Raw genomic sequence first — 12,076 nt, 5'->3', positions numbered from 1 at the left:
TTAGCATAGACCACCTTCAGAATCCTCAAGTGTGGTTTTTCAATAGACCTGTGGTTGGACTTTGTGCTTCATCTATTTGATCTGCCTTATTTTACTTGACCATTCTCATTGAATCTTCTATAGTATTTTTTTCACTTACATCTGGGATATTTTGGTAGATATTTTCAGTATAACCTAGGTCCTTAAATTGGTTTATAAATTGTTGGGGGAAATAGGACATTGCTGATCTTAATTTGTTCTTGATATTAAATCTGTGCCGGGTGTTATTTAATATTTCAAATTGAAATATGTCAGATAATTTTTTGTGGAAGTAGATTATAAACTGTTAATAGTTATGATACAGCAAAGATCTCAAAATTATTCTGGCAGATTGCTGGGAGTTTTATTCTTTGATATTTATCCCCCTAATTCTATGTAAGTTGAATGATAGGTACTACTGCCATTTAACTTCTGTTGTTACTAAAGATAATCATTCATTGTCCCAAACCAAGAGACCTTTAGTTGGCAGAGGTGTTCTGTCTGCAGGTGTTAATCCCTTTACAGAGTTGGCCTGGTTGTTAGGAGAGACCTTGGCTGGATTTATGATGAGTTATGTTTGCTGAGCATAAGTGAAGCTCAATGTGAGTGCTCTGAAATCCAGCCTCAGTGTCAATCCAAGGACTTGGAATACAATTTTTCTGAACATGAGTTCTTAGACTGTATATTTCACAGGGTTTTCCCAGTCAGTGTGTGCAGGTTAGGGACATTAGAGTTGTAGTTTTTTGCCCAGTGAAATAGAGGGAGGTGAACTTTAAATTCACTACTACACTTTCCTTTGGTAGAGTATTTTCTGTGTAGCATTATTATATCTCACATTTATCTTTTTAATTATACATTTCAAGTGATAACTTGAAAGTTATCAACTTTATAAATTCAAAGGACTTGGAAGCTACTATGCTGTTGTTCTTTTTTTCCATTGCAAGTATCACTCAACTTCAACCTTGTACTAGTCAGTTTCCTGAGAGCATGTCTCCAAACTCTGTGAGGCAACTCCATTACCACATGAGTAAGAAATTGCTAGTTTGTTGTTGAGGTACTGCTTTGGTCTAAGATGAGATTTATAGTTTTAGCAGAATGCTGAAGTTATATTCAGAGGGATTACTCTAATTCTTAGTAAGTTACCATGTTCTATATCTTTGCAAGACTAGATGAACAGATACAAGTTTTGCCTCTTGTGATTCAAGGGGATGAAACTGGTGTTTTGCACGTATTTATACTGAGCCCTAGAGAAAGGAACAGATTTGCTAAATAGCATGCATTTTTCAAATTAGATCTTTAATCCCACATTATTCTTCAATATTTAGCTTTATTTACATAAATAATGGATCTGTGGTTATCTGAATGACATTCTGTGATTAAGTGCTTGTTATTTTCTGATAGTAAATTGTGAGGGGGTTGAGTAGTAATAAACAGGTAATTCAGAAAAAAAACCTGTAAAAAAGGCACCATGGACCGTTGAATATGCCAGGGTCTTATCTTTAATCATCTTAATTTGTTAAGAGGTATGTGTGTTCGTGTTTATGTGTGAATAAGTAAATGATGTAGGTGTTGATACTGTGACAAGTGACTAGTTTATAGTGAAAAGTTGTTAGGGTTCAGAAGAATTCTTTTTAAATTAAGGTAGACAAGACTTTTCAGTTCTTTCCCTTACCAAGTTCCTGTTTTCCTGCTAGAAATTTTAGTATATTTGTAACTTCTCAGATTGTATGGTTTCTCTCAGTGTTTCTGATCCTAGCTGGTTAGGGATATGCTGAGTAATTGAAACAGGTGAGCTACCCTTTCTAGTTAGTGAATTAGATAAGAAACATACAGTTGAGAGAGAAAAGGAAGGAATGAGTTTGGGGTTTGTTGAGGTGTAGTGTTGACTTTAGGGTCATTTGATCAGTTACTGCTGGGAAAAAGGATGCAGTGGTACTAGCTGGCTCAGTCCCTTCCGAATGACTTCATTCATGAGGTGCTGCTTCCTTATAGGTGGCCTAAAGAAAATCGCTTTTAAGCATGAGTTTTGTTTTTTTTTTGTTTGTGGTGAGGCCTGGCTTGATGATCAGATTCACTGTTTCTTTTTTTTTTTACTCGATAATTTAATAAATTTAAAACAATTAAATTTGCCCTTATGAAAAACCAATATGTTGATCATACTTAGGTAAGAGTGCAGCTTATGAAGCTGTATTCCTTATTAATGCATATCCTTATATACTGGTGCTTTGTTTCTGTAGTAGATAGTCTCAAAGGTAGGATTTCTGGATCAAAAAATATGTGCATCTAAGTTAGGAAGCATAACAATAAAATAAACATTCATGAACCCATGAACTCAAGCAGAATGAAAATACTTCTGATCCTGTGGATGCTGCTGGAGGTTCCTCTCCGAGCCATTCCCCTGGCCTCTCCGCAGAGGTGACTGCTCATCTGAAGGCTGCTATGCTCATAACCCCTTGCTTTTCTTTATAGTCTAGACAGACGATAGATGAGAGGTAGGTAGGCAGATGCATACATACCTACATCAGGACTTAGGCCTGAACAGCATATTATTTTGTTACATTCATTTTTAAGCTTTATAAAAATGGCTATCATGATGAAATAGTATTTACCTTGAGGCATATTTTGATCACGAAAAAATATTAAATTGCTGGCATTGTTTGCATAGTTCACAAAAATATTATTCTGTAAAATATATGAATAACATTTTTTTGTTACTGCAGATCAGTGACTCTTCAACTTAAAAGTGGTGAAAGACTAACTGTAAATGCTTTTCACATATATATTCACATGATTTTCTACTGGCATGACCCTGTCCAGATATTTAGAAATCAGTCATTTTGGCAAGAAAAACCTTGCTGAACTTTGTGAAGTACAAAATAGACACATGGGAGGTTTTTGAACCTGGAGGAAGCTAGTTTTCTATAAATTTTTTCATAACTGTTTTTCTTATACAGATATCTTAAATGCTGTAACACCAATTTGTTACACTAGATGGAGACATGAGGCATAATAACTACAAATGCCTTCAAAAAGGAAAAATAACTTTATCTTGAGAACATAATTACTTATAAAAGAGAAACTATTACTTGTAAGATGTCGTCTTAAAGGATATGATCTTCCATGTAATGAACTGTCAGCCCCAGGGAGAAACATCAGCCAGGGGTTGACACTGAGTAGTAACAGTTCATCAGTGAGCTGAGGGGGCTCCTTCGTTTGTTCACCCACGCAATGGATGAGGTCATCTTCTCATCCACTGACCATGCATTCATCAAGCACCTACTGCACCAGGCACTGTGGACTGAGTAGGAAGAGATGCCTGGGTGAGTTTTCAGGGATGAATAACTCAGAGACGTCAAGGATGGGAAGACTAGAACAGCGGTCCAGACAAAACGCAGTGAAGGCCTGAATCAAGTGGATACCCCATTCTCTGTGTACTCTGGAATGTGAACTTATTCCTCCTGCCAGATGAGTCAGTCTCAGATTTTTGCTGACGTATTACATTTCACTTTCCCCAGGGCCGCTGCTTAGCCTTTGGCCCACCGCTCAGGTATTAAAGCCTCCAGGTCCCCAAACTTCCGCTGTCCCTGCGGCCACTGCCCTACCCCCGGCTGCCCGCGCCCCCCGCCCCGGCGGGCAGCCAGATTCACTGTTTCTTGAACTTAATGACAGTGTTCATTCCTACAAGGAAAATCTGAGGTCCACCCAAGCTGATTAATGATCAGAGCAGTTTGGTGAGAAAGTAATGGAAGGAATGAGTTAACAGTAGATGGTGAGCACATTGGTGGATGAAAAGAAGATAAGAAGGAAAAAAGCACAGTTTAAAGTGACTGTAGCATGTCTCCATGTTGTCCAGGTGTGAACAGACACAAATTGAGAGTGGTGTCAGGATTGTTTGAATTGTTTCAATAGGAACGTTGCCCTGTTTGAATATTGGAAGGGTAGAGATAGGGTAAGAGTCAGAACTACCATTTACCTACTACTTTGTGTTTAACTTCAGCATATGGGTGTCAGCCAGCTTTGCCATTTTAGGTTCTGTGTCCTTTCTTGAGTTGATGATTGTGTAGGCAGTGTATGTCTACTTTTGAGATTATTGTGATTAGCAAGGTGTGCTGATCAAGTGTCTTTTCTGCTGTGGTTACTGGGATGGGTAGAGTTGTACATTATGAGGCAGCTTGGAGTAAATCAAACTTCTCATACTTTGGTACAAATAAGCATCACCTGGAATAATGTACAGTTTGAGCCGGAGTTTCCGATAGAACAGTAGGTGTAGGTCTGAGCAGTTGACAGATAATGACATGTAGAGAACAACTGAGTTTTATTCAGAATGAAGTATTTATTTTTCAAGTGCCATTATATGAATGCTAATTTATATGAATATGCATAACATAACAATATCATGTTATAGAATGTTCATAAATAACCAAATGGCAGGAAATTTGGAAAGAATATTGTGTTATATATTCAAGTCAAGACAAAGTACTGTATTATTTTCTTGCAATATTAGAACAAAATAAGAATGACAGTAGCCATTGGGATCAAATGCATCAGAGGACAGACAACACATTCCTATAGTTTCTTTGAGATCTGAATCCATGTATCTTAAAAGAACAAATTGTCAATATATAAGTTACATGCCTCCTTTGAGGAAACAAGCTTTTTAAATAATTTTTCCTAATAATGAATCAACCACCCCAATTTTACTAAGTTCACTTTGGATAAAAATGACCAGTAAACAAAAATTACCAGGAATCAGTTTTTTTTAAACATTAAGAGTAGATGTGATCTCAATGAATAGTATGTCACATAGACATGGTGATTTCTGCTTGATGCTTACAGTTTTGGGGGAATGTTTATTTATTTTGTCTGTGTTAGTCACTGAACTATGCTTACCTTGAATTACTTTGCATTTAGACATGTTTTGTTTTATTTTAAGCATCCATTTCTGGATCTTTTTAATGGCAATACCAGTGCATTTCTGGGTGTTGAGTGTAGGAAATACTGTTTTCTGGGCTAAGTTCAACATAGATAAACAACTTCGCTGTAAACACTCTAGTCAATTTGGTTATTGAAATTGAGTACTGATTTATTTTCTAATGATGCTTTTCTATGGAAATAGTGTCATAATGGAATGTTGACTTTTACTTAAACTTTGAAAATTAGCTGTGTAAGTTGCTCTCTCTCCAGGTTTGGAAGTGCTCCAGGTTTGGAAAGAGTATAGACCTAAAGATACAGTCAGAGTCAATCCCTCTGCTAGAGGAGCTGGAGAAATAACCCAGACTTGAAATGGAAGACTTCTGTGGCTTGGGCTGAATAAAATAATAAATCAAAGGATTTTTATAAGTTATGATTTATGATTTTATGAGAGTAAGTTTTTGCAATGATGCTGGTTTTCTTATTTTTGTAGGAAGGCAGAAAATTGGGGGCACTGTATTGTTCTAATTATCTTTCTCATAATCTTTAAATGTGTAACCTCTTCTAGTGAGCTTGGCTGGGTATCATGGCTTTGAGTTTTAAATACATTTGGTGTTTTCTCCACTGAATTATGGCCCTAAGTGGTGTCAAGGTACCAATAGAAATATTCCATCCTTGAAAAATTGCTGCAGGCACAATGAAGAAACTTTCATAAAAGCCTTGATTTACTGAATAACATTTTTGTTCACCTAAGATTGTAACATGGTAAAATTTGTAAAAATTGATTACCAGAAGGCATAGACTGACTTTTCTGATAATGTTCCTTTATGGTGAAATTGAAACATGGCTCACCAGAAGTGTTTGTGTCATTATTAATGTTCTCTCTCCAAGGCCTCATGTAATAATTGGCATATAGTAGGTGTTTGATACATAATAATTTTTGTTAAATTGGCATATTGTTACCAGAATAAATGGTGAATCAGTACATGACTGAGAAAAAGGTACAAGATAATAGGCAAAATTTGGCTTCCATTTTAACCGCAATTTTTCTCATTCTTTGTAAACAGAGTTTGAGTCAAGAAACAAGGGCATTTTATTGTGCCCATTTCTGGGAGCAGGGACTACAGTGCTAATTGTCTTAAACTAATCTTGCTTATTATAACACCAGTTAGAATAAACTTAGATGCTAATGCCAAATTTTGAGTTGGAGCCCTGGTGGAAAGAGGAAACCGTGCCCCTTAAGATTGGTCTCCTCTATTGGATGCTCCCATCTGTTTCCGTCTGGCTCACTGGAGAGTAAATCTGTGTACTGGTGATCTATGTGTGTGTGCATTTGAACTTGCCCTTTGTGCTTTGTTGCTTTATGCAGATCTCTTAAAATAAATCAAGAGGGAAATGTTGAGTATGTGACAGACTACTTGGTCACATAAAAATATATGAAAATGCATCTCATTTAGGTTAGCAAAATATTGATTACTTGTTCTTGTGGGTCTTTTAATATATGTAAACATCTGCAATTCTGTAAAAGAAAAGACTAAGCAATTATTTGTAAAATGGCAAAAACAAGGATAATAAAAAGAAGAAGATACTAGCAAGTAAACCTATTAAATACCTCAAACTCAATCATTAACATTCTTTAAAACCACCATAGGAAATATCTGACTGTCAGTTTTACCAGAGATGTACCAAAGGTGATGCCAACAAGGAGAGGACGTATCTGTCATTCATGGATGTGAATGGAGCCTAAGTAAGGTGGACAAGGATTTCAATGAGGAACTTAGAAAATTCATTGCATGATAGCTGCTGTTCAGACTCCATTAGAAGGCTGTTCCGGAACCACCTTTCTGACTGAGAGTTTTATCATCCAACTGTAGTAATAAACTCCTAACTCACCTCCTAACTGGTCCCTTTAGTGTGGCTTCAGATTCTTTAATGCATCTGTCTAGGTTAGAGCAATCTTTGGGAAAGATTGATGAACCCTGTCATGTTTCTTCATACATCTGCAGTTGACATTTTTAAAGACTGCTTAGAAATAAGCAATAATCAGAGAAGAGGATAAAGATTACATAAACTGATAATACTGAGAGCATCTTTTGCCACTGTCAAGACTGGAATATTTCTACGTTCACCACCGAATATTCATAAATTTTGTGACATTCCTTTGCTCACCCTCTGATCCATAAGAATCTCAAAACTTGTACAGCAGGAAACAATGTGATTGCAGCCCAGGATGATTCAGGGTAGATTTTCAAACCTTTTTTTTCCATTAATATGGATGAGTAAGAGAGTATAGCCTGAATGACTGCCTCTGCATTGATAAAGTTGTAGTTTTCAAGTTCTTCTGGAGTATCTTAAACAATTTTCCATTTGGACTGCTATGGAAATCCAGACCTCATGCTGGTTTAAGGGGTCTTTGGCCAGGGCTACTCTCTGGATCTTCTACTCTATTCATTTGTCTGGTCTAAAAGCAACAGGACAACATCTTTCCAGATTCCTTTAAAAAATGCAACTGTGTGAAGGGTATCTACTTAAGTGAAAATTATTTGAAGGGGATAAAACATGTAGTATTGGACTAGACTGGACAATCTCAAGTAGACATAACTTGGCAGGAATATGTGGATAGAAAGAAACAGTGTATCTCAAGTTCTGCTAGAGACATCACCAACTACAAAAATCACAGAAAGCAAGATTTATCTGATCTGAACTGCATTTGTCCTTTAAATATTTACATTTCACTGGTAATCTTTGGATTTGGGGTGGGGGAAGTATTTTTCTTGCTATGGAGAATCACCAGCTTGCTACTGCAAGGTTTAACAGTTAAAGCCCTGCGCCCTGCGTGTATGCTTTTTTGAATGTGTGTATGCTCAAAAGAGGTCTTGATGTCCTTTGGCACCTACCTTCCTGATGCATTTTATAACAACAGCTCAGAATCTAATCCTATTAACTGCTTCACTGTACATGTGTAGCTTAAGAATGTATTTAAATATTTAGAAAAATTGTGTTTGGGTAATAGTATTAAAATGGAAATATAAAATACTCAAATGATGAATGTTTATTGTCTGTTCTTAGGATGTTAGATTAACAATGAGATACAATATGTAAGTTTTATTTATTTGTGTAATCCTTGGGATCTAATACTCAAGCACAGAGGTCTGCATTTGTAAACACCTGTTATTTGCACATACTTTTAAAAATAGCTGGTTTCCTATGGAATTCTCTAAGAACATGTTTGGTAAACTGTCTTATGGAAGATTTTAGAAAGAAATTTAGAGGCCATTTTAAAAAGCTTTTTTGATTCTATATTCACTGAGTGCTTATGGAGAACAGAGAAGAAATTAACTTGGGTAATGTTTAAGGCATAGATCAGGAAAGATGGCATTAGTTAATTGCATTTTGAGAATATTGTGTATGAAATAATGAAATATAATTGCTTTGTGGGTAATGTAATTGCCAACAAAGAGTTTGCTAAACTATATAGGAGAAATATTTTAATACATGATTAGAAATAGAATTGTTAAAATACCTCTGAATGATAATACATTTAAAATCATTTGATTGGGTTATCATTGGATTATTGCTCTGGCTTTACCAGGAGAATGGGGATTGTTTTTATAACTGTCACATAAAAAATGTTATTACGATTGTTCTATGGGGATATAGGTACTATTCTGTAAATGGTTTTTATGTTAAAATTTATGGTATGAGATTTCCTTCTCGTGATAGAATTGCACAAGAGGCCAACTTCTGTGAACACTTACATATTAAGGGTTTGAGTGGACTTTTATTGCTCTGTATATAATAGAAAAAGTACTGTTATACCATCTTACTAAGTATAGAGATGGCTGACATCTTTGGCATTTCAATTGTTAGAATATAATTTTGTGGGTTTTTGAGACAAGTTTCTAGACTGCTTTGTCTCTATTAGGCAAATAAAAGAGCTGAATTTAGGGGATAGGGAATAGAGATTTTTAGAGGGTTCTGTGAATATGCATATGTGCAGATAGTTCCTGAACAGCCTCCAGACTTTACTCCATGCTCAGATGCTGAGAATTCACACATCTTGTAAAAATTCTAATGTTGAATAGAGGTAGACTTTTTTTCCTTTAGCCAGTAGAATTGTTAAATTCCCTCTCAACATTAATTCATTTCCATAAGATATTGTTATGCATTTTGTTATAAACAATGTTACAATGTTTAATATTTTTTGTTTAAAATCTCTACATGTATAGACATTGTAGATCAAACAGCTTACTAGAATAGAACCATTTTTCTTTGCCAAAAAGAGATGTTAGTTGTAGCCTCTCTGGTTGTTCATTGGATCATTAGGTTCACTTTTTAGGTTGCGGTGAATATAATGTATAGTATCTAGTATAATGTGTCATTGTTTTATGACAAGATTCTTCTATACAAACAGAACACAGTTATTTGTATAGTGAAGAGAAATATGTACATGTGGTATAATAGCATAGGTTAGGAGAGTTTTCATTTGCTAGTGGAGTTTGACTTTTAATAATAATTGTTCATGTTTTTAAATACTTATTTCTAAATAGACAATTTATATGTTTTTATGGGGAATGTTTGCAGTGGTATATCAAACATGAGATCATTAAATTGTTGGCTAATAAAAGAAATGTTTTTGCATTATGTGTATGAATAGATGTTTTTTTAAATGCATAGGAACTACTATATCTGCATGTTGTTGTAAACTGAACACCTTAATGTCAGATTGTCTGTGTGAGTAATCAGACAGTTGAAGGGATGTTTTATTAGATGGTTGTGTATAACAGAATATATAATAGGTTTTGCTTTAAACTTTTATGTCTTGATTTACAGGGATGCTTATATATGTGTGTGTACATATACATGCACATATGTGTACTTGTGTGTATAAAACAAGTGTTTGTTAAAAGTCATAGAGTATAAACTTTATTGGCCAATTAATCACTTGGCTTTAGTCTATTTTCTGTGGATTGTTTGAAGGTGGCTGATACAACAAGTTTTAGTTTATGAACTTCAGTTGCTGAAGGATATTGTAAGGCTGCTGGATATCTGGTGGATGAATGTTAGTTTACTTGATAACATCTCCATAGAATTTACTGATAGGCATGAATTTTGTGAATTCCAAACTGATAGACAAATGTGAAAACACTTTGGCCAATTGAATTGCTATAACATGTCCATTAGGGATGTGTTTGGTTGATGGGGATTAAACTATTAATTGGTTTTACATATAGAAGATAAATGTCACTTTATAAAACATTTTTTGATTATGTAGTTTCCATTAATAGTTCTGGAAATATACTTTCTTGAAATGTTGAAGGTAGAATCACTGATCATAGGCATAATAGAGTTCAATCTCCATGAGTTAGGGTTGATAATGACGGGTATTTTTTTTGTTCCTTTTTGTGTTCTTAAACTAGGTATTCTTTCTTAGTGTAGAAATCATTGTTGATCATAAAACATGTAAATTTGTCATTTTTTCTTATTCCAATGTAATTTTTGGACATTAAATACAGGGAACAAAGCAGGGAAATATTTCACTGCTATGTGTATAATAGACAAGCTTCTTGTTATCTTAACATTGTGTTTATGTAGAAACTTCCTCTCTATATACACCCCCCCAACATACACAGTAAATATGTTAATGTTGAACTATGGTGAAAGATCGTCTACTACCAGTGGAAGTGTTACATGACCCCTGTGTGTTTTCACATGGTATGAATGGCGGTGGTGGTGGTGATTAGTTGTGTATATGTGATTAGATCTTTGTTTTTATATAATGTAACTTTGTAGATGTACAGAAATGTTATATTTTTTTAATTTATTTCACCTAAAATTATAGCACACCTCTTTTTTTTTAACTTGTAGAAATGAAATAGTGCCCTCTGTATTATTGAGAGATTTTTTGGGCTACTACAGTTACCTTTAAAACACTTGCTCTTTCTAGTGTAGAGATGTTGCTTATATACATATACTTTTAAATGTCAGCAACTTGCTTTACCAGTGTAATAATCAGCTTTCTCCTCTGTATGTTCAGTGTTTTGTAAAATACGGACCAGGTGGTGGATGTTTTCCTGATCTCATATCTATAATGTATGATTCTTTTGCTTTATATATCTACTCATTGGTTTATAGAGGTTGTGGACATGCGTATGTTGTAATCATAAGAATTCTATATGGGGTGGCTATTGCATTTATAATTGTTGCTTTATAACATTTGACTGTAAATACATAGGTGATAAACAGAATGATAGGGGACAGAAACAGTTTTCTTTTGATGTTAGTTCACCTTAGTGGAGCCTTTATTGGATTACTAGTATTACTAAGAAGAAATTACTTGAAAATTGAGTTAAAAGCCTTTTGGAGCTATTATTTTTGTTATTTGTATATATATATATATATATATATATATATAGGATAATGTTAGGAGTTAGAGTGGCTTTAATTTTTTTACATCACATTTAGATTTAGAAGGAAAATTAGATTGTAATTAAATTGTCCATTTTATATAAAAAATACCTATGTCAAGGGATATGTACATCATGTATTTATTTTCCCAGATATACTGAGGTTTATGATAAAATATCTAAATTTTATGCTGTTACATCACAATAACCAAAACAACTTTGTAAATAACAGGCAAATGAAATTTTTACTTTTAAAACATCTAGTATTTCTAGATGTATTGAGAGTCTCACAAAGTATAATTTTGTAAATATTTCATTATAAATGTGTTAGTTCTATTCTTTTAAAATTAGCATAGCAATGAAATTGATCATTGATAGGCTCTTAGAGTTTTGTAAAATTTATCATATATTCATTTGGTTGTTAAGAGGAAAAATTGACAAGAATGTGCATATACCCCATTCTTACATAGAAAAATAGTTTTGTTACTGTATAAAGCATGTAAATTCATTTCTTGTTTCTGGATGTACCAGGCTTCCTGGTATATTTGTTTTGTATATTTTTTGCTAAGACTTTATTTTTTTAGAGCTGTTTTAGATTCACAGTTTAATTGAGGGGAAGGTACAGATATTTCCCATATTTCTTCTGCCCCAACACATTCTTAATCTCCCCATTATCAACCCAACTCATAATCACCCCCATGATCAATATCTCACCCACCAGAGTGGTACATCTGTATAAC

The 12,076-nt window shown here is 34.4% G+C and overlaps 2 non-coding genes across 2 annotated transcripts; both read left to right on the top strand.

Moving 5' to 3' along the window:
* Positions 1-575: 575 nt before the first annotated feature.
* LOC118908840 (small nucleolar RNA SNORD64) lies at positions 576-638 on the top strand. Its single transcript, XR_005023384.1, has one exon. It is a non-coding gene; the product is annotated as a small nucleolar RNA SNORD64 (small nucleolar RNA).
* A 3,016-nt stretch (positions 639-3,654) lies between these two features.
* LOC118908841 (small nucleolar RNA SNORD108) lies at positions 3,655-3,717 on the top strand. Its single transcript, XR_005023385.1, has one exon. It is a non-coding gene; the product is annotated as a small nucleolar RNA SNORD108 (small nucleolar RNA).
* Positions 3,718-12,076: the final 8,359 nt, after the last annotated feature.

This window comes from Manis pentadactyla, chromosome 18 (genome assembly GCF_030020395.1).
Source record: "Manis pentadactyla isolate mManPen7 chromosome 18, mManPen7.hap1, whole genome shotgun sequence".
NCBI lineage: Eukaryota > Metazoa > Chordata > Mammalia > Pholidota > Manidae > Manis > Manis pentadactyla.
Note: the sequence above shows the minus strand (reverse complement) of the source record. Positions and strands in the feature narration are given on the sequence as shown.